Source organism: Arachis ipaensis, chromosome B10, assembly GCF_059453495.1.
Source record: "Arachis ipaensis isolate K30076 ecotype BB chromosome B10, ASM5945349v1, whole genome shotgun sequence".
Lineage (NCBI taxonomy): Eukaryota > Viridiplantae > Streptophyta > Magnoliopsida > Fabales > Fabaceae > Arachis > Arachis ipaensis.
The window spans coordinates 35,443,926-35,464,991 of record NC_142435.1 but is presented as its reverse complement, the minus strand read 5'-3'; the positions used below and the strand labels follow the sequence as shown (position 1 = coordinate 35,464,991).

The 21,066-nt window shown below is 39.6% G+C and overlaps 1 non-coding gene across 1 annotated transcript; it reads left to right on the top strand.

Annotated features, from left to right (window-relative positions):
• Nucleotides 1-20,581: 20,581 nt before the first annotated feature.
• On the top strand, nucleotides 20,582-20,689 carry LOC148579675 (small nucleolar RNA R71). The gene has a single exon (XR_015893866.1). It is a non-coding gene; the product is annotated as a small nucleolar RNA R71 (small nucleolar RNA).
• Nucleotides 20,690-21,066: the final 377 nt, after the last annotated feature.

Sequence of the window (21,066 nt, the reverse complement as noted above, 5' to 3'; positions counted from 1 at the left end):
GAACAATGCATATTTTTTATATTGTTGTTTATGAATGTTAAAATTGTTAGCTCTTGAAAGAATAACGAAAAAGGAGAAATGTTATTGATAATCTGAAAAATCATAAAATTGATTCTTGAAGCAAGAAAAAGCAGTGAAAAGCTTGCATAAAAAAAAAGAGAAAGAAAAAGAAAAAGCAAGCAGAAAAAGCTAATAACCCTTTAAACCAAAAGGCAAAGGAAAAAAAGGATCCAAGGCTTTGAGCATTAATGGATAGGAGGGCCCAAAGGAATAAAATCCTGGCATAAGTGGCTAAACCAAGCTGTCCCTAACCATGTGCTTGTGGCGTGAAGGTGTCAAGTGAAAAGCTTGAGACTGAGCGGTTAAAGTCGTGGTCCAAAGCAAAAAGAGTGTGCTTAAGGATTTGAAAAAGATTTGAATAAGAAAATTAAAAAGATTTGATTTTTGAAATTAAAGTTGATTACTTGACTAACAAGAAACTAAAAGATATGATTCTAGAATTTAAAGATTGATCCTTTCTTAATAGGCAAGTAATAACTTGAAATGTGATTTTTGAATAAAAACTAATAAAAATATAATAAAAAGTGACTAAATCGTACTAAAAACTATGTAAAAACAATGCCAAAAAGGGTATAAATTATCCGCTCATCAATAAGATAAGTGTAGTGAAAAAGTAGCAAAGAATTCAAAAATAAAAGCAAAACTAAAGTAAAGGTTCATTGAAACTTTTTCACAAACACATAGTGTGCATTGTATTATTCAACAAGCAAGTGGACCAAAACCAACATATAACCCCCATGAGAAAAGAATATGATATCCAATAAGGTAAGTAGCACCAATCAATCCAATGAATTTATAAAAGGAGTAGTGATCCAACACCAATTTCAAACATGTAATAAATTGAAAAGAAAATAACTAAGATTAAGCAAGAAATAAGAACCTAAAGTGCAACAAAAAGAAAAATAACTTACTTAAATGTAACTAAATTAAATGAAAATAGAGAAGATAATGATAGAAGAATGAAACCTTAAATGCAAGAAGGAGTAGTGGTAGGTAGAAATAATAAAGAAAGAATAGAAAAAGAAGAGAAATAATAAAGAGAAGAGAAAGAGGGCGCCGGAGAATGGTGGTCGCCGATGGAGGTCCACCGGAAAAAGGGGTAGAAGAATAGTGAGAAGGGAGGAAGAAAGAACAAAGAAGGAATTAAGGAGAAAAGAAGGAAACAAAAGAAGTGGGTTTGAGACGGCATAGACTAGGTCTACGTGCAGGAATTTTAAAATCGCATATCGACGCGTAAGCGCCGCCCACGCATACGCGTGGGTTGTGAAGAATAAAAGTGACACATACGCATCAATCACACGTATGCGTGGGGTTGAGCTGTGCGTTTTGCACAGTACCCGCATGGGCTCGGTAGAACTCTTTGTTCGAGCCATGCGGGAGCACCATGTCAGCCTCACTTTAGCATTATTTTTGGGGACGGGGCGACGCGTACGCGTGGGTAGCATCGCGCGCCCAGCACCCCTCCAGCACGAGCCTAGCACAACTTTCTGTCCAGGTCGTGCTGTGGCATAGTCCCAGCACGAATTCAGCATAAATGGAAAATGGGCGTCGACACGTACACATGGGTCACGCGTACGCGTGAGTTGTTCCCGCGCCCTTTGCCCCCTTTCCGCACGGCCTTAGCACAACTTTCTATTTGGCCGTGCGGACACGTCATTCAGGCATCGTTTTAGCATGATGCCTGTCCGCGATCTCACGCATGCGCGTCAGGATTTTTTTTTAATATAAAAATAACTCCAAATAAAAGTAAACATGAAAATTAACATCGGCATACATAAAGTAGAAGTACCAAAAAGGAAGATCATACCATGGTGGGTTGTCTCCCACCTAGAACTTTTCTTTAACGTCCTTAAGTTGGACGGTCCAAAAGCTCAATCCTTTTCCTTTGTTGGATCCTTCAAGAGGAAGATCTCTAGCTCCTTGTTGTTCTTCATCTTCTCACCATGATACAGCTTCAAACGGTGGCTATTGACTTTGAAGAAGGTGGGGCTTGAAGGGTGACTCAAATGGAAGACTCCATATGGCTCAGCCTTTTCCATCCTATAAGGTCCTTCCCACCTTGATCTCAACTTGCCTGACATTAGTCTCAAGCTTGAGTTATATAGGAGGACTAAATCCTCAGCTCTAAACTCTCTTCTCTTGATGTTCTTATCATGCACCGCCTTCACCTTCTCTTTATAGAGCCTTGAGTTCTTATACACTTCTAGTTGAAGGCACTCCAATTCCTATAGTTGCAATTTCCTTTCAATCCTAGCTCTCCCCAATCCAGAGTTGCATTCCTTCACCGCCCAGTAAGCTTTGTGTTCCACCTCCACCGGAAGGTGACAAGCCTTTCTGTAGACTAGGTGGAATAGACTCATGCCGATGGGTGTCTTGTAAGCTGTCCAATAGGCCCATAGCGCATCTCCTAGCCTGGAGCTCCAGTCTCTTCTATGAGGCTTGACAATCTTCTCCAGTATGCGCTTTATCTGTCTGTTAGAAACCTCGGCTTGCCCATTGGTTTGGGGATGGTAAGCCGTCGTCACCTTGTGAATGATTCCATATTTCTTCAGCAAACCTGTCATTCTTCTGTTACAAAAATGAGAGCCTTGATCACTCACGATTACTTGTGGTGATCCAAAGTGACAAATAATATTATTCCCAACAAAAGAAACAACAACGTTAGCATCATTAGTACGGGTAGGAATTGCTTTCACCCATTTAGAAACATAGTCAACAGCTAACAAAATGTATAAGAAACCATTGGAGTTTGGAAATGGACCCATGGAGTCAATACTCCAAACAAAAAAAATTTCACAAAATAACATAAGTTGTTGGGGCGTCTCATTCCTCTTGGATATATTTCCAAACCTTTGGCATTGTGGGCAAGAGTCACAGAAAACATTAGCATCCTTAAAAAGTGTGGGCCACCAAAATCCGCAGTCTAAATTTTTCTAGCAGTTCTTTGAGGACCAAAGTGTCCACTACTCTTAGAAGAGTGGCAGGCCTCTAAAATTGACTGAATTTTGGATTGTGGCACACACCTTCTAATTATTTGGTCAGCACCACATCTCCACAAATATGGGTCATCCCATATGTAATACTTGGACTCGCTTTTAAGCTTGTCCTTTTGATGCTTAGAAAAATTTGGAGGAAAGGTACGACTAACCAAATAATTAGCTATGGGTGCATAGCAAGGAACCACCTCAGATATTGCTTGCAAGCTATCAAGTGAAAAAGCATCATTGATAGGAGTGGAGTCATTTTCAATATGTTCTAGGTGACTCAAGTGGTCCGCCACTAAATTTTGGGAACCACTCCTATCTTTGATCTCTAAATCAAACTCTTGCAATAACAATATCCAATGGATTAACCTTGGTTTTGACTCTTTCTTAGCTAAACTTCAAAGTCGCATGGTATGAATATACTACCACCTTAGTTCCAAGTAAATAAGATCGGAATTTATCCAAAGCAAAAACAATAGCTAACAGTTCTTTTTCAGTGGTAGTATAATTAGACTGGGCACCATCTAAAGTCTTAGAAGCATAAGCAATAATATAAGGGTCCTTACCTTCGTGCTGAGCCAGTGCCTCTCCTACCGCATAGTTTGATGCGTCACACATGATCTCGAACGGCCTACTCCAGTCAGGCCCTCTCACAATAGGAGCTTGGGTCAAGACAATCTTCAGCTTGTCAAATGCTTCCACGCAGTCCTCACTCAAGTCAAACTCTACATCCTTCTACAGTAGACGGGACAAAGGTAGTGCAACCTTACTGAAGTCCTTGATAAAACGCCGGTAGAAACCTGCATGACCAAGATAACAACGGACTTTCCTCACGGAAGAGGGGTAAAGTAAACCAGAAATAACATCTACCTTTGCATGATCAACAGATATACCAGTATTAGAAACACATGGCCTAGAACAATACCTTGCTTTACCATAAAATGACATTTTTCAAAATTAAGCACAAAGGTCAAAGAAATCACCATAAACACTAAAGTCATCCATAAAAACTTCCATACAATGCTTAAGAAGATCTGAGAAGATACTCATCATGCATCTTTGAAACGTTGCCGGTACATTACATAAGCCAAAAGACATTCTCTTATATGCATACATTCCAAAGGGGCATGTAAAAGTTGTTTTCTCCTGATCTTCTGGAGCTATATGGATTTAAAAATAACCAGTATAACCATCTAGAAAACAGTAGTGTGATTTACCTGACAGGCGATCAAGCATTTGATTGATGAAAGGTAATGGGTAGTGATCCTTGCGAGTGGCCAGGTTCAAGCGCCTGTAGTCAATGCATACCCTCCAGAAATTCTGCACCCTTGAAGCCATGAGTTTTCCATTCTCATTCTTTACTGTTGTGATGCTAGACTTCTTCGGAACCACCTGTACTGGACTAAACCATTCACTATCCGAGATTGGATAAATGATGTTGGCTTCAAGCAGTCAGGTCACTTCCTCCTTCACAACTTCTACAATTGTGGGGTTCAACCGCCTTTGAGGTTGACGGATAGGCCTCGCTCCCTCCTCTATAAAAATGCAGTGCTCATAGACTTGAGGGCTTATACCTACTATGTCCGCCAAACTCCACCCAATAGCTTTCTTGTTTCTTCTCAGTACACTAAGCAGACGATCCTCTTGTTGGAAAGTAAGTTCCTTTGTAATGATAACTGGGAGCTATTGATTATCTTCAAGATAAGCATACTTTAGGTGAGGTGGAAGGGGCTTCAACTCCATCTTCAGCTCATGGCTTGGCACTTGATCTTCCGGAACCATTGGAGGTGGCAAGGTGTCTTCAGTATACTCAGAGGGCTTCTCCACACTTGTACCTTGAGCCATGATCTTCTCATCAACTGCCTCTTGGTGAACTTCAGCCACAGTCTCATCAATAATATCACTGGAAGATAGAGTGGTCTTCTGCTGGGCGCTTCATAGCTTCATCAAGGTTGAAACTCACTGCTCTTCCATCAATCTCAAATGAATATGTACCCGAGAAGGCATCCAATTTAAACCGCGAAGTCTTCAAAAATGGCCTTCCAAGCAAGATGAATGAAGGTCTTCCCGAGTCATTAGGGGGCATCTCTAGAATGTAGAAGTTAATAGGAAAAGTTAACCCCTTAATGCACACCAAGACGTCTTCCGCAATGCCAACTACTGAGATTATGCTCTTATCTGCCAAAACAAAATATTTTGCCGACCTTTTCAATGGTGAGAGCCTCAAAACATCATATACAGACAATGGCATAATACTAACACATGCACCTAAATCACACATGCAGTCAACAAACTATACACCCCTATAGTGCAAGTAACCATACATGGACCGGGATCACCACACTTCTCCGGTATAGCACCCATAAAAGCGGAAATAGAGCTATCCAAAGGAATAGTTTCTAAATCATGGATCTTTTCCTTATTCATGCACAAATCTTTTAGAAACTTAGCATACTTATGAACCTGGCAAATAGCATCAAAAAGGGGAATAGCTACCTCAACCTTTTTAAAGATCTCCACTATCTTAGGGTCTAGCTCCACTTGCTTTTTAGTCTTCCTAGCAAGGTGTGAAAAAGGAATGGGAATGGCTTCTCTCACAACATCATCTTCCTTAGATACTCCATTCCTTGGTTGAGCAACTTCTTCTTCAACCGCATCCTGTACCTCATCCTCTTCTTCAACATCTTCTACCTCAACAACATCTTCAACTTGAATATCTTCTCTTAAGCTTGGCTCCTCGGGACTCCTTTCTTGCAATGTAGTGCCGGACCTCAAAGTAATGGCATTAATTCCACTCTTGGGGTTAGGTAAAGGTTGAGAGAGAAGTGCATTAGAGTTTGAAGGTTGATTATTGGAGGTAGAGGGTGGGTCCATACGGGATATAAGAGCTTGAAGAGTGGAGGTGAGACCGGTGAGGCTAGAGGTAAGTGAACTTTGAAGCTCTTTTTGTCCTTGAAGGATAGAACGGAGTGTTTCATCTTGTTGGAAGAAGAAGGAGGGTAGGTAATTTGGGAGGCTTGTGGTTGGTTATGTAGAGGTTCTTGGGCTTGCCTTTGGTGAGGTGTTCGGTAACTTTGGCCTTAGTTTTGCTGTTGGTACGGAGGGTTTTGTTGATACCTATTTTATTGGTAGTTGTTATTTCACCTTTGATTTCCACCATTGTCTCTGCCTCCTTGGTTGTAGTTGTCCCTTCATCCTTGGTTGGAATTGTCTCTCCATCCTTGGTCGGAATTGTCTTGCCAATCTTGATTGTAGTTATCACTTTGATTATAATTACCGCCTTCTTGATAGTACCCTTGATTCGGACGGTTGTAATAAGCATTGGTAGCCGCCAAGGTGTTGTCGTCTTGGAGTTGTGGACATTTATCAGTGTAGTGAGAATAGCAAGCGCATATTCCACACACTTTCTGAGGGACCAACTGTTAATATTGTTGCTGTGGAGGAGGCTGAGGTTGTTGTTGATTGAGCTGGAGCTGCTTTAGTATATTGGTCATCTCTCTCAGAGTCTTGGTGAGAGCAGTGGTCTCACTACTAGAGGAAACTTCCGCAACAGCCTTGGGATGATTGTTCCTGTGCCCTGCATTTTGGGTAGACTCAGCTAGATCGGTGATCAGTTGCCACGCTTCTGTCGCCGTCTTGTACTTCGTCAGAGAGCCATTACTCGTAGCATATAAGAGGGTCTTGTCTCGAGGCTTCATGCCTTGGCAGAAATAGCTAATCAACACCAACTGGTCAATCATGTGATGGGGACATGAGTCAAGGAGATTCCTGAAGCGTTCCCAATACTCATAGATAGTTTTTGATTCACCTTGAATGATACAAAAAATTTCCTTCCTCAATCTATCTGTAACCTCCGCTGGAAAGAACTTGTTCAGGAATTCCCTTCTGAGCAAGTCCCAGTTAGTAACAAGAGTTTCAGGTTGAGTGTAGAACCACTCCTTTGCCTTTCCCTTAAGAGAAAATGGGAAGGCACATAGATAAATTGCAGTCTCATCCACACCATACAGCCTAGTAGTTGAGCAAGCTGTCTGAAAATCTCTGAGGTGCTTGATAGGCTCTTGAGCAGGTAAGCCATGAAACTTAGGCAGCAGATTGATCAAAGCAGTCTTCAGTTCAAAATCCGCAGTCAAATTCGGATGACGCGCTTGATATGGCTGTAGTGTAAAATCTAGAGCTCCCGTTTCATTGAGAGTAATTCTTCTAGGAGCTTCCATAGTACCTGCACTTAAATCAACAGAAGAGGCGTCAGTGGAATTAGTAGGAGATGAACTAGTTTCTTCCTCAAATGACGCTTCAGACTCAACCTCAGATAAGACTGGTGAATTGGCCGAAACCCCTTCACCACCCTCAGAGGCTAACCAACGCTGAGCTTGCCTAATACGTGAAATAGTCATTTGAATCTCAGGATCAAATGCGGCTAAGTTCAGATCCGGTAATGAACGCGTCATTCAATGAAAGAAATATAGAGTTCATGGTAATAAAATATACTAAGAAAAAATAAATAATAATTATTACTAATAAACAGAAAAACACCAATAAAAATAAAAAATGCAATTATGTAAATATAAAAATATTTACACCAACCAATAATTTAGCACACATATGCAACTCCCCGGCAATGGCGCCAAAAATTGATGGGTGGAAAAATGCCGATTAAGAATTTCTAAAAAGAATATTTTCTAAACTGCATTGTGAATACAGTCTTAACCGACAAAAATTCCACTATCAATTTAAAAGTGTGTCACAATTGAAAATAAATAACCGGGAGTAGAATCCCGGGTCGTTTCCCAAAGAGTTGACACAATGATGCAAATTATTGATCAGGATTTTTCTGAGTAATTTTAGAATTGGAGAATGGGAAAATAAATGGCTAGGAATTAAAGCAGCAAATAATAACAAAAGGTGTTATGTATTTGAAATTAAAGACCTTGGTTAGCAGAGATAATTGGAATTTCTATCCTTGTTGTCTTTCCCAAGTGTATTAGTAAAGGTTTATTGCTTCGACTTAGTGATCCTCTTGCAGTTGCAGGAAAGTCAAGTGAATATCACTAACTCAAGCTCACAAGTCCTAATCACTTCAGTGGGAAGGACTAGAGTTAGTGAAAGTCGAGCTAGCCAGCAATCCCCAATTACAAATTACACTCGAGTATCACAACTCAAGGGTTTCCAATTAATCAACTCCTAAGCCAAGTTGGGAGCTCTACTCCATTAACATGAATGCCATTTTCAATAACATATAATAGGAATAAATAAAAGACATGGTAATTCTGAGGAATTAATTAAATTAAAATTGGCAAAACAATAATTAATACGAATCAAACAAGCAATAAAAAATTAAATATAAAAATACTTCACTGCATTAATAGAATTCAAAAATAACAATATCCAAATACGAACACAAAGCAATTAAATGGAAAAGAGTAATTGAGTTATTGGAAAAGCAAACTATGGAGATGATGACTTCAACAGAAGGTAGTAGCAGCTCTCTCAATATCCAATCCAAAGCAAAACTACGAACTCTAAGAACCCTAGGAGAAGTAGTGTTTTTCTCTCTAGAATACAAAAAACTAAAACAAAAACTAAAGTGAAGTGAAAGTGTCTTCAGTCTCAGCTACACCCCTGCCTCTAGTCTGCGTTTTTGGGCTTGAAACTAGGTCCAAATAAGCCCAGAAATCACCCCCAGCGAGTTCTGTTAAGTGCAGCACGTGACGCTCTGTCACGTGTACTCCTGCGCTGGTCACGTGTACGCGTCAGTCACACGTACGCGTTGCTGTAAGATGCTTTAAGTCACGCGCACGCGTCAGCCATGCGTGTGCGTCGCTACTCGCTTCTCAGCTCCTTAGTTTCTTGTGTTCTTTTTACTTTAACATGCTTCCTCTTCATTCTTTAAGCCATTCATGCCCTGTAAACCCAAAAGCACTTAACAAACACATCACGGCATCAAATGGTACAAAGGAGAATTAAAAATTAATAATTTTAAGGCCTAGGAAGCATGTTTTCAATCATAGCACAAAATTAGGAAGGAAATGAAAAACATGCAATTTACATGAATAAGTGTGAGAGAAGTTGACAAAACCCACTCAATTCAGTCCAAAATATATCATAAAATAGTGGTGCATCAAGCGTGCTAGCGCTTTCACCAGTAGCCACATCCCCGTGTGTGCGTGCGCATAGGTTCGAAAATCCACACACAAAGTTGTGCGTGCGCACACAAACCAAAAATCACAAATTCTGCAGCATTCACAGAATTCAGATTTTGACACCAAACTTTGAATGATCATAACTTCCACTACAAAATTCTATTTTTTACAAACTTTATATCCATTTAAAGATTTTTCAATGAACTTTAATTTAAAATAAATTTCAACAAATTTTGAATATTGAGGCTTAAGTTATGATCCGTCAAGGTTCACCAAAAATTAGTTTTTACCAAAATTTCACAAGGTTCTTAGTTTTCTAATTTCACAACCAAAACCAAACCAAAACTACATTAACTCCATCCCACATCAAATTTTACCATTTATACTACAATCCACTACTCATATCATTAAATTCTCAAACTCAATTATCCATGATTTCACACTAAAACCTCTTCTCATCCACCAAACTTAACAATAATTATTTTACCACTTTCAACCATCAACATCAACCTCATTCATTCTCAATATCAATAATCAAAATTGTTTAGCAACATCAATAATATTTCTCATTCAAATTCATCACACATCATACATCAATAACATTATTCAACAACATCAACATTAATTCCTCACACATCATCAACCAACCAAATTCAACAACCATATCAATCCAAACCTATCCTATGGGTCACTAGCCTAAGTGTCCAGAAATATTATATATTACATAGAGAAAATCAAAACCATACCTTGATCGATTTCCAATATGTACTAAATCACCAAGTTGACCTAAGTTGACCAAGCTTCCACAAGTTCTCAAACTCAATCAAGCCATCAATTCAACTCCAAGCTTTAAGTAATGGCAATAATCACAACTTCAAACTATATATTCACATAATTTCATAACCAATCAACCTAGGGTTCAACTTAATCACAATTTCACAAGGGTTCAAGACACTCTTACTTTGCCCAATAGTTTTGGAAGCAAAGCCCAATAGTAATCAAGTGCTAGAGTGTATGTAAACACCCAAAATCACAAAATTTCACTCAATACAAAACCCTATAATTTTGAATTTTTGGAAGAAAGAACTGAGAGGGATTTCATGATTTTCTTACCAGTTTCTTGTATGGTTTTAGAGCTCTCCGCGGTGATCGCGTGGCTGCAAACGGTGCGGCAATCGGAGCTCTGTAGCTCAAGTTATGAGCTTGGGAAGTTGAAGATGAATAGTAACAATGGAACCCTCTTCCCTCTTCTCTTCTCAGCTGGTTTGTGTTGTGTTTGAGTGTGTTGAGTGCTGACGGGTTCATTTATGAAGGCTTTATATGTTGGGCTTGGCCTAACTTGGGCCCGGTCCAACCCGTTAGTGTTTTTAGCCCGTTTGGCCCAACTTTGGACCAAACCTTTAAAATTAATGCTCGGTTTTCAACTTTAATTATTTTTCTATGGTTTTCCACTATTTTTAATTATTCTCTCACAGTACCGGGCAGACTTGAACCGGTTCAGCTTCCGGCTCACGGTTTGACTCGGTTTTTCACAAAAAATACTTTTCCTGACTTAGAAAAACCTACTGAGTCCAAAAATCGTATTTAAATCCTCAAATTCTCATTCTAAATTTTCGGATCCTATTTCGGACAATATTAATTATTTACTTAGACGATTAATTAGTCTCGGTTCTTACATTCTCCCCACTAAATAAGAAATTTTCTCCTCAAAATTTGGTGATTACTTGAGAATAGCTCGGTGATAAACCACTATTTTATGGTTTATCTTGTGCTCAATTGAGTGGTTTTTATCAAGTTCTTACCCACTTCTTCATACTAATTGCATGGTTTTACATTTTCCTTCCTAATCTTGTGCTATGACTGAAAACTTGCTTCCTAAGCCTTTAAATTACCAAATATTAATTCTCCCTTTATACCATTTGATGCCTTGATATGTGTGTTAAGTGATTTCAGAATTTATAGAGTATAAATGGCTTAGAGGATGGAAAGGAAGCATGCAAAAGTGGAAGGAATACAAGAAGTTGAAGGAACTGCTAAGCTGTCCAGCCTGACCTCTTTGCACTCAAACGGTCATAACTTGAGCTACAGAGGTCCAAATGAGACGGTTCTAGTTGCGTTGGAAAGCTAACATCTGGGGCTTCGAAATGATATATAATTTACTATAGTTTCTCTGGATAAAAGTGACGCTCATGCTTGGTTTCATGCGCATGCGTGGATCTGCGCAAATCAGCGACCTGTACGTGGCAAAATTCGCTTCCAGCGATTTTTGGGCTATTTCTGACCCAGTTTTTGGCCTAGAAAACACAGATTAGAGGCTATAAAGTGGGAGAATCCATTCATTCATAGATACAATATTCATAATTCATAATTTTTAGGTTTTAGATGTAGTTTTCTAGAGAGAGAGGTTCTCTCCTCTCTCTTAGGATTTAGGATTAGGATTTCTCTTAAAGGTTAGGTTTACTTCTTCTTCATTCCAGGTTCAATATTCCTTTAATTTAGTTTCTCTTATACTTTTATTTACTCTATTACTTTAGTTGCTCTATTTCTCTTGGTAATTACTTATTTAGCCAAATTGGCTTATGAACTCTTCATGTTAGATTTGAATTTATGTTTAAATGCAATTTGAGGTATTTCAGATTTATGGTTGCTTTCTTCTATTTATGATATAAATAATTTAGATTTTTCTCCCTTTGCTTTGGTTGAGTAATTGGTGATACTTGAGTTATCAAACTCAGCTGTTGATTGAAAAATGGAATTTGCTGATTGATTTGGATCCCTCTAAAGCTAGTCTTTCCATAGGAGTTGACTAGGACTTGAGGAATCAAATTGATTAGTCCACTTGACTTTCCTTTATTTAGTAAGGGTTAACTAAGTGGGAGTAATAAACAATTCTCATCACACCTGATAAGGATAACTAGGATGGAATTTCCAGTTCTTATACCTTGCAATGGTTTTTATGATAATTAATTCACTTTAGTGTTAATTTATTTTCCTGTTCCATATTTCAAAAACCCAAAAATATACCTTTTTCCATAACCAATAATAAATCATACTTCCCTACAATTCCTTGAGAGACGACCCGAGGTTTAAATACTTCGGTTATAAATTTTATTGGGTTTTGTTACTTGTGACAACCAAAGTTTTTGTACGAAAGGATTCTTTGTTGGTTTAGAAACTATACTTACAACGTGATTATTTTTATAGAATTCTTTACTGGAAAAAGTCCTCTCGTCACTCGGGGTAATCCTCCTGCATCTCAGACTCCAATTCCCAAGTATGCTCCTCAACTCTTGCTTGCTTCCAAGCAACTTTAACCAATGAAACTTCCTTTCCTCGCAGTTTCTTCACACTAGTGTCATCAATTCTCACTGGTGTTACTTGAAATGTCAAGTTCTCCCTCAACTCGACCGACTCGGGCTCTAACAGATGAGTCGCGTCCGACGTGTAGTTACGGAGTTGTGACACGTGGAATATGTCATGCAAGTTAGACAAGTAAGGTGGCAAAGCTACTTGATACGCCACCGGCCCGAATCGCCTTAGAATCTCAAACGGTCCAATGAACCTCGGATTCAACTTCTTTGTTTTAATTGCTCTTCTGATCCCAGTTGTTGGTGTAATTCTCAGAAATACATGCTCTCCCACTTCAAATTCTAATGGTTTCCTTCTCTGTTCTGTATAACTTTTCTATCGGCTCTGTGCAGTTAAAATCCTTGCTTGAATCTGCTTGATCTTCTCAGTAGTCTCTGCTACCAAATTAGAACCCAAAATACTTGCTTCACCAGTCTCATACCAACAAAGTAGAGATTGGCACTTCCTCCCATACAGAGCCTCATACGGAGCCATCCCAATGCTTGCATGAAAACTATTGTTGTACGTAAACTCCACCAATGGCATGTAACGGTCCCAACTTCCGGGTTAATCCAAAACACATGCCCTCAACATATCTTCCAACGTCTGAATAGTCCTTTCTGACTGTCCATCTGTTTGTAGATGATACGCAGTGCTTAGACATAGCTTCGTACCGAAAGCTTTTTGGAAAGCTCCCCAAAACCTTGATGGGAATCGAGGATCACGATCCAACACTATGCTCGATGGCACACCATGCAACCTTACAATCTCCTTGATGTACAGCCTAGCCAATTCCTCCATTGAATAGTTCACTCAAATAGGCAGAAAATGAGCGCATTTGGTTAAGCGATCTACGATCACCCAAACCGCATCAAATCCCGACCTAGTCCTCGGTAAACCAGTCACAAAGTCCATTGCAATTCCTTCCCACTTTCACTGAGGAATCTCAAGTGGCTGTAATATTCTTGACGGTTTCTGATGCTCTGTCTTTACCTTCTGACAATTCAGGCACTTAGACACAACTATAGCTACATCACCTTTCATCCCAAGCCATCAGAACACCTTCTTTAAGTCAAAGTACATCTTCGTACTTCTTGGGTGAATGAAAAACCCATTGTTGTGAGCTTACGACAACATTTCTTGTCTCAGACTCCCGACATCTGGCACACAAATTCTCCCTTTATACATCCACAATCCTTCATCATCCCAAGTGAATTCTCCACGCATCTTCTTACTAACTGGTTGAAATAATTCCTAAAGCTTTTGCTCATCTTGCTGAGCCCTCTGTATATCTAATTTAAAAGTACTTGAAATCTATAACTGGTTCAAACAAGCGCTTCTGGCAACTTTACCAATATCCAACTTAAGATCCACAAACATATCCACTAGCTCCTCTTCCTTGATCCTCATCCAAGCTATCGTCAAAGACTTCCGACTCAACGCATCCGCCACCACGTTCGCCTTTCTAGAGTGATAACTCAATTCAAAATTATAATCCTTTAGCAACTCCATCCACCTCCTCTGACGCATATTAAGCTCTTTCTGATCAAAGATGTACCTGAGACTCTTATGATCAGAAAAGACGCTAAACCTTACTCCGTACAAGTGGTGTCTCCAAATCTTCAATGCAAACGCAATCGCCGCTAATTCCAAGTCATGAGTTGGGTAATTTACCTCATGTGATCTTAGCTGACGCGATGCGTAAGTCACAACGTTTCGGTGTTACATCAACACACAACCCAAAGCCTTCAAGGAAGCATCACAGTATACTTCAAACGGCTCGTGCGGTTCTGGCAAAATCAAAACAGGCGCTAAAGTTAACTTTTGTTTCAAGGCCTGAAAACTTTCTTCACACTCCGACATCCACACAAACAGCACCTCCTTCCTCGTCAGCTTAGTCATCGGTAGTGCAATCCAGGAAAATCCTTCAATAAATCTCCGGTAATATCCGGCTAAGCCCAAGAAACTTCTGACTTTCGTCACCGTCGTTGGTCTTTCCCATTCCATTGCTGCCTCTATTTTTGAAGGATCCACCGCTATTCCTCCTTTGCTCACCACTAACCTAAGAACTTCACTTCCTCCTTCCAAAACTCACACTTGGACAACTTAGCATACAATTTCCGCTCCTTTAAGATTTTCAACACAATTCTCAAGTGTTCCTCGTGCTCCTTTACCGTCTTAGAATAAACTAAGATATCATCTATGAAAACCACCATGAATTTGTCCAAAAAGGGACGAAATACTCTGTTCATGTAATCCATAAACACAGCAGGTGCATTCGTTAACCCAAAGGACATAACTGCAAACTCGTAGTGTCCATAGCGCGTCCTAAACGCAGTTTTCAGAATGTCATCCTCTTTCACCCTTATCTGATGATAACCGGATCTCAAGTCAATCTTTAAAAACACTCCAACTTCTTGTAGTTGATCCATAAATTCATTTATCCTTGGCAGCGGGTACTTGTTCTTTACAGTCACTTTGTTCAATTATCGGTAATTGGTGCACGAAATTGTGATCCCTGGTAATGGCTCCAAAAACTTGATGCTCTAATCTTAATTCATAATTTGTCACAACTTCGATACAACTAACCAGCAAGTGCACTGGGTCGTCCAAGTAATAAAACCTTACGTGAGTAAGGGTCGATCCCACGGAGATTGTTGGTATGAAGCAAGCTATGGTCACCTTGTAAATCTCAGTCAGGCAAATATCAAATAGTTATGGAGTTTTCGAAAATAAATAATAAATAAATAGAAAATAAAGATAGAAATACTTATGTAATTCATTGGTGAGAATTTCAGATAAGCGTATAGAGATGCCTTCGTTCTTCTGAACTTTTGCTTTCCTGCTGTCTTCATCTAATCAGTCCTACTCCTTTCCATGGCAAACTTTATGTAAGGGCATCACCGTTGTCAATAGCTACATCCCATCCTCTTGTGAAAAAGGTCCAAATGCTCTGTCACAGCACGGCTAATCATCTGAGGTTCTCGATCATATTGGAATAGGATTCACCCTCCTTTTGCGTCTGTCACTACGCCCAGCACTCGCGAGTTTGAAGTTCGTCACAATCATTCAATCCCTGAATCCTACTCAGAATACCACAGACAAGGTTTAGACTTTCCGGATTCTCATGAATGCCGCCATCAATCTAGCTTATACCACGAAGATTCTGATTAAGAGATCCAAGAGATAATCATCCAATCTAAGGTGGAACGGAAGTGGTTGTCAGGCACGCGTTCATGGGGGAATGATGATGATTGTCACGTTCATCACATTCAAGTTGGAGTACGAATGAATATCTTAGAAGCGGAATAAGTTGAATTGAATAAAAACCAGTAGTACTTTGCATTAATTCATGAGGAACAGCAGAGCTCCACACCTTAATCTATGGTGTGTAGAAACTCTACCGTTGAAAATACATAAGTAATAAGGTCCAGGCATGGCCGAATGGCCAGCCTCCAAACGTGATCAATATGATCTAAAGATGAACTAAAAATCATAAGATGATCCGAAGATGTAAATACAATAGTAAAAAGTCCTATTTATACTTAAACTAGCTACTAGGGTTTACAGAAGTAAGTAATTGATGCATAAATCCACTTCCGGGGCCCACTTGGTGTGTGCTTGAGCTGAGCTTGAAGTTTACACGTGCAGAGGCTCCTTCTGGAGTTGAACGCCAAGTTGTAACGTGTTTTTGGCGTTCAACTCTGGTTCGTGACGTGTTTCTGGCGTTTAACTCTAGACTGTAGCGTAGAACTGGCGTTCAACGCCCTTTTGCATCGTCTAAACTCGGCCAAAATATGGAGTATTATATATTTCTGGAAAGCCCTGGATGTCTACTTTCCAACGCAATTGGAAGCGCGCCATTTTGAGTTCTGTAGCTCCAGAAAATCCACTTTGAGTGCAGGGAGGTCAGAATCCAACAGCATCAGCAGTCCTTCTTCAACCTCTGAATCTGATTTTTGCTCAAGTCCCTCAATTTCAACCAGAAAATACCTGAAATCACATAAAAACACACAAACTCATAGTAAAGTCCAGAAATGTGAATTTAACATAAAAACTAATGAAAATATCCCTAAAAGTAACTAGATTCTACTAAAAACATACTAAAAACAATGCCAAAAAGCGTATAAATTATCCGCTCATCACAACACCAAACTTAAATTGTTGCTTGTCCTCAAGCAACTGAAAATCAAACAGGATAAAAAGAAGAGAATGTACTATAAATTCCAAACTATCAATGAAACATAGCTCCAATCAGATGAGCGGGACTTGTAGCTTTTTGCCTCTTGAATAGTTTTGGCATCTCACTTTATCCGTTGAAGTTCAGAATGATTGGCATCTATAGGAACTCAGAGTTCAGATGGTGTTATTGATTCTCCTAGTTCAGTATGTTGATTCTTGAACACAGCTACTTTATGAGTCTTGACCGTGGCCCTAAGCACTTTGTTTTCCAGTATTACCACCGGATACATAAATGCCACAGACACATAATTGGGTGAACCTTTTCAGATTGTGACTCAGCTTTGCTAAAGTCCCTAATTAGAGGTGTCCAGGGTTCTTAAGCACACTCTGTTTTTGCTTTGGACCTTGACTTTAACCGCTCAGTCTCAAGTTTTCACTTGACACCTTCACGCCACAAGCACATGGTTAGGGACAGCTTGGTTTAGCCGCTTATGCCAGGATTTTATTCCTTTAGGCCCTCCTATCCACTGATGCTCAAAGCCTTGGGATCCTTTTTATTTACCCTTGCCTTTTGGTTTTAAGGGTTATTGGCTTTTTGCTCTTGCCTTTTGGTTTTAAGAGCTTTTGGCTTTTTCTGCTTGCTTTTGCTCTTCTCTTTTTTTTTTCGCTATTTTTTTTGCAAGCTTTGTTCTTTGCTGCTTTTTCTTGCTTCAAGAATCACTTTTATGATTTTTCAGATTATCAAATAACATGTCTCCTAGTCATCATTCTTTCAAGAGCCAACATATTTAACATTCTTAATCAACAACTTCAAAAGACATATGCACTGTTTAAGCATTCATTCAGAAAACAAAAAGTATTGTTACCACATCAATATAATTAAACTAAGTTCAAGGATAAATTTGAAACTCATGTACTTCTTGTTCTTTTGAATTAAAACATTTTTAATTTAAGAGAGGTGATGGATTCATAGGACATTCATAACTTTAAGACAAAGGTACTAAATACTAATGATCATGTAATAAGACACAAACATGGATAAGCACTTAACATAAAGAAAACGAAAAACAGAGAATTTAAGAACAAGGAATGAGTCCACCTTAGTGATGGTGGCGTTTCCTTCTTGAGGAACCAATGATGTCCTTGAGCTCTTCTATGTCTCTTCCCTGTCTTTGTCGCTCCTCCCTCATTGCTCTTTGATCTTCTCTAATTTCATGAAGGATGATGGAGTGCTCTTGATGTTCCACCCTTAGTTGCTTCCAATAATTGTGTGGAGGAAAATGTATCCCCTAAGGTATCTCAGGGATCTCTTGATTTGCAGTCAAATGTTCTACCACTGAGCTATAGACCCTTGAGATGAATCTCTCTATCTCCCATGACTCGGAGGTGGAAGCTTTTGTCTTCTCTTTCCCTTTTCTAGAGGTTTCTCCGGTCTTAGGTGCCATCAATGGGAATGGAAAAACAAAAAACTTATGCTTTTACCACACCAAACTTAGAATGTTGCTCGCCCTCGAGCAAAAGAAGAAAGAATAGAAGAAGAAGAAGAAGAAGAGATGGAGGTGAGTTGATGGTTTGAATTTGAGTGGTGAATGGAAAACAGAAGGGATGACTGTGAATGGAGAGAGAGAGGGTGATATAGGATTATGAGGAGGTAAGGTGAGTGGAGGTATGTGGGGATCCTGTGGGATCCACATATCCTGAGGTGTCAAGGATTTACATCCCTGCACCAATTAGGCATGTAAAATTCCTTTGCATGCAATTCTGGCGTTTAAACGCCGAATTGATGCTTGTTCTGGGCGTTCAGCGCCCAGATGCAGCATGTTTCTGGCGTTCAGCGCCAGCTTTCCTCAGTGTGCATTCCTGGCATCTGAACGCCAGGATGCTGCTTGTTTTGGGCATTCAACGCCAGATCCAGGCTCTGTTCTGGCGTTGAACGCCAGCCAGATGCTCCTTACTGGCGTTTAAACGCCAGTAAGCCCTTCCTCCAGGGTGTGATTTTTCTTCTGCTGTTTTTGATTCTATTTTTGATTTTTTTATTTATTTTGTGACTCTACATGATCATGAACCTAATAAAACATGAAAGAACAATAAAATAAAAATAAAATTAGATAAATAAAAATTGGGTTGCCTCCCAACAAGCGCTTTTTTAATGTCAATAGCTTGACAGTGGGCTCTCATGGAGCCTCACAGATGTTCAGAGAATTGTTGAGACTCCCCAACACCAAACTTAGAGTTTGGATATAGGAGTTCAAAACCAAACTTAGAGTTTGGTTGTGGCCTCCCAACACCAAACTTAGAGTTTGACTGTGGTGGCTCTGTATGACTCTGTTTTGAGAGAAGCTTACTGTGCCTCTTTTTCATGTTTACAGAAGGGTAATCTTGAGTTTTAAACACAAGGGAGTCCTAATTTAATTGAAGGACTAGTTCACCTCTATCAACATCAATCACAGCTCTTGCTGTGGCTAGGAAGGGTCTTTCAAGGATAATGGATTCATCCTCATCCTTCCCAATATCTAAGATTATGAAATCAGCAGGGATGTAAAGGCCTTCAACCTTTACTAACATGTCCTCTACTTGTCCATAAGCCTGTTTTCTGGAATTGTCTGCCATCTCTAATGAGATTTTAGCAGCTTGTACCTCAAAGATTCCCAGTTTCTCCATTACAGAGAGTGGCATGAGGTTTATTGACCCCAGGTCACACAGAGCCTTCTCAAAGGTCATGGTGCCTATGGTACAAGGTATTAAGAACTTTCCAGGATCCTGTTTTTTCTGAGACAATCTCAGTTGATCCAATGCATTTAGTTCATTGGTGAACAGGGGAGGTTCATCTCCCCAAGTCTCATTACCAGATAAATTGGCATTCAGCTTCATGATTGCACAAGGAACTTGGCAACTTGTTCTTCAGTGACATCCTCATTCTCTTCAGAAGAAGAATACTCATCAGAACTCATGAATGGCATAAGGAGGTTCAATGGAATCTCTATGGTCTATAGATAAGTCTTAGATTCCTTTGGTTCCTCAGAGGGAAACTCCTTATTGATCACTGGACGTCCCAAGAGGCCTTCCTCACTGGGATTCACGTCCTCAACCTCCCTTACAGGTTCGGCCATGGTAATTAATTCAATGGCCTTGCACTCTCCTTTTGGATTCTCTTCTGTATTTCTTGGGAGAGTACTAGGGGTTTTCAGTGATTTTTTTACTCAGCTGGCCCACTTGTACTTCCAAATTTCTAATGGAGGACCTTATTTCATTCATGAAACTCATAGTGGCCTTAGATAGATCAGAGACTAAATTTGCTAAATTAGAGGTAATTTGTTCAGAGTTCTCTGTCTGTTGCTGAGTGGATGATGGAAAAGGCTTGCTATTGCTAAACCTGTTTCTTCCACCATTATTAAAGTCTTGTTGAGGCTTTTGATCCTTCTATGAGAGATTTGGGTGATTTCTCCATGAGGGATTATAGGTGTTTCCATAGGGTTCACCCATGTAATTTACCTCTACTATTGCAGGGTTCTCAGGATCATAAGCTTCTTCTTCAGAAGATGCCTCTTGAGTACTGTTGGATGCAGCTTGCATTCCATTCAGACTCTGAGAAATCATATTGACTTGCTGAGTCAATATTTTATTCTGAGCCAATATGGCATTCAGAGTATCAATTTCAAGAACTCCCTTCTTCTGAGGCGTCCCATTACTCACAGGATTCCTCTCAGAAGTGTACATGAACTGGTTATTAGCAACCATGTCAATGAGTTCTTGAGCTTCTGCAGGCGTTTTCTTTAGGTGAATGGATTCACCTGCAGAAGTATCTAATGACATCTTAGCTAATTTAGATAGACTATCATAGAATATATCCAAGATGGTCCATTCTGAAAGCATGTCAAAAGGACACTTTTTGGTCAGTTGCTTGTATCTCTCCCAAGCTTCATAGAGGGATTCACCTTCTTTCTGTCTAAAGGTTTGAACATCCACTCTAAGCTTACTCAGCTTTTGAGGAGGAAAGAACTTGGCTAAGAAAGCCGTGACCAGCTTATCCCAAGAGTTCAGGCTATCTTTGGGTTGAGAGTCCAACCACACTCTAGCTCTGTCTCTTACAGCAAAAGGGAAAAGCATGAGCCTGTAGACTTCAGGATCTACTTCATTAGTCTTAACAGTATCACATATCTGCAAGAATTCAGTTAAGAACTGAAAAGGATCTTCAGATGAAAGTCCATGAAACTTGCAGTTTTGTTGCATCAGAGAAACTAATTGAGGTTTAAGCTCAAAGTTGTTTGCTCCAATGGTAGGAATTGAGATGCTTCTTCCATGTAAATTGGAATTAGGTGCAGTAAAGTCACTAAGCATCCTCCTTGCATTAT